The sequence below is a fragment of the Lepus europaeus genome, chromosome Y (genome assembly GCF_033115175.1).
Source record: "Lepus europaeus isolate LE1 chromosome Y, mLepTim1.pri, whole genome shotgun sequence".
Classification (NCBI taxonomy): domain Eukaryota; kingdom Metazoa; phylum Chordata; class Mammalia; order Lagomorpha; family Leporidae; genus Lepus; species Lepus europaeus.
This window is the reverse complement of record NC_084851.1, coordinates 5,860,018-5,862,626: the sequence shown is the minus strand read 5'-3', so window position 1 is coordinate 5,862,626 and position 2,609 is coordinate 5,860,018.

Sequence of the window (2,609 nt, the reverse complement as noted above, 5' to 3'; positions counted from 1 at the left end):
GACAACCCATCCACGAACAATCTCCTCCCACCATGTGGTTGGGCATCCCTGAGATCCAGCCTGACCTTGTCTGGTGTTCTGTCCTGTGACTCATCAGCCCAAAAGCTTCCTGAGCTCTGTTTTTGTTTTTGACCTAGGAAGACTCACTGCACCTCGTACTTCTTCCCTTAATAGTTCTCCTGAATTGATTTCTCATCCCACCCACCAATGTTTGGTTAACTTCTTTATTATATCAGGCCAGCTCTTAATTACAAGATTAACTTTTAAAAGTCCTGGTCTCACTGGGTCCTCTGGCTCCAGCCCAGGGTATTTCCTCATTTGATCTCTCAAGTCTCTGTAGAAAAGCACAGGGGGTTTCCTCCCCCTTTTTTCCTGTTGAATTTCAAATGCCTTAGAGACATTTTGTGACCTGGGAGCAGATTCTTTGATTTTTTTTTAATTATTAGCCCTCTGAAATCTTGCATTTGTGCTCAATCTCTGGAATCATTATTATTCCACTCAGGAACAACATTTGGGAAGTTTTGTTTGGCCCATCTTAATTCTTTTCTCCATAATCCCCAGATCTTAAACTTCCCCTGATTATCCTACTGCCACTCTTTGCTTTTCTTGTTAGGGTGCAGGCATGATAAAGGGGTCCCCAGGCTTTACACTGGGACCCTCCTCCTCCCTTTTGAGGGAGAACATGGGAGTCAACTGCTTCATCCACCAGGGAGCAGGATCTATTTCTTCTTGTAAGGATGGGGTTTTATCATTCACATAGAAAATTAGAGCTTGCCACATCCAGTCTTCATCTGAGCAAAACTTGGGTCAGAGGACCAAGGATTCAGCAATTGGGTCTTTAGGTCAAATAAAACAGCAGTACTTAATCATTTTTTGCTTCTCTTTGTGCCTGGTCTGAGGGACGTCCCCCTCACCCTTGGACCCCAGCATTATGCCCAGTGGACTATCTGGGAGAAGGTTAGAAAGAGCCCCCACTTGCCTAGTCCTAGAATCCTTCCCATTTTCGAGTGGTCCCTGTGTGTCAGTTTCCCTGTGTGCTCAGTCTCCCATAACCGAGAGTTCTTGCACATCACCCCGAGTTTTCCTGTGAGCCCAACTGCCACAGTGGAGGTTTTCTTGTACACCCCATGACCCACTTTGTCTGTCTCTGCCCCTTCCCTCATGGGAGAACAAAACCACAGATTGGGACTCCACACTCACTTTCTTGTAGGATACTTTGTCAGTCACACATACTCAGCCTAAAACCCAACCAGAAAGGCAGTACTTCTAAGCTGAAGTTTTCCTACCTTGGTTCTTATACAAGGTTGCTTGGTTCCTGCAGTGCCTGCTTTTTCTTTCCATGTCATCTCTGCTGTCTCCTAAATGGAAGTCTTGAGCTTTTCTGTGACTGCAGGGAGATGGGCCACTCGGACAGAGCAGGCTGCCTGAAGTCAGTGGGATGTGTCTCCTCCTCTGCTGGGGTTCTACTCTATGCAGGCACAGATATTCCAGACAATCCCCCACATTTTTGGGAAATAGCCTTCCCTGTCCACTCAAGAAATGGACTTGCACTTGCAAGATCAGGTTTCTGATGAGCAGATACAACTGGGGCAAGCAATTTATATCCTAGCACATAGAGTCCCCCAGTTCCTCATTGTCTGAGTACTATTGGGTGTGCAATCTTCCCAGACATTGCTTGAGTTACAAAGTTACCTTCCTCCAGGCCAGTGCCATGGCTCTGCCTGAGGCACTGACACACCGGGTTCTAGTCCTGGTCAGGGAGCCCAATTCTGTCCCGGTTGCCCCTCTTCCAGTCCAACTCTTTGCTGTGGCCTGGGAGTGCAGTAGAGGATGGACCAAGTCCTTGGGCCCTGCATCCGCATGGGAGACCAAGAGAAGCACCTGGCTCCTGGCTTCGGATCAGCATGGTGCACCAGCCACAGTGCACTGGCTGCAGTGGCCATTGGAGGGTGAACCAATGGTAAAAGGAAGACCTTTCCCTCTCTGTCTCTCACTGTCACTCTGTCTCACACTGTCTCTCTCTGCCTGTCAAAAAAAAATTACCTTCCTCCTTCCTCCACTTGTATTTTAATTTCATCTTGTGAGCTGGCTACTCCATAACATCCTGTTTGTCTAGTGAGTTTTGCTGCATCTTCAAGTTAACTGAGGGTGGTTTTCCATGCTGTGTTGAAAATGGACCACTGGATATTTTTTTACAGCAGTTGAATGGGTAAGCTTGAATAGCCATACCACAGAGTATTACTCAGCAATAAAAAGAAATAGACTGTCGCTCTATTCAGTGACACTGAGGAAGGACTAAAGGGGCACGAGGAGGGTTTGGAGGTGATGACTTGATTGTGATCGGTTCCAGCGGTTATGAATGTGCCAAGACTTAAATTGCATGCATTTAAGATGTACACTTCATCGTCTATCAATTATACCTCAAGGCTATTTAAAGTAGGAGGGTACCCCAAAATATTCATGAAAAATGGAAATAAAGGATAAGTTTATTTTGATGCAACTAAAGCCTGAGCTTGGGGGAGGATGTTATGGTGTAGCACAGAGGGCCACTGCTAGTGATGATGGCTCAAGGGCTCAGCCTCCTGCTGCTCCTATGGGAGACCTGGGTG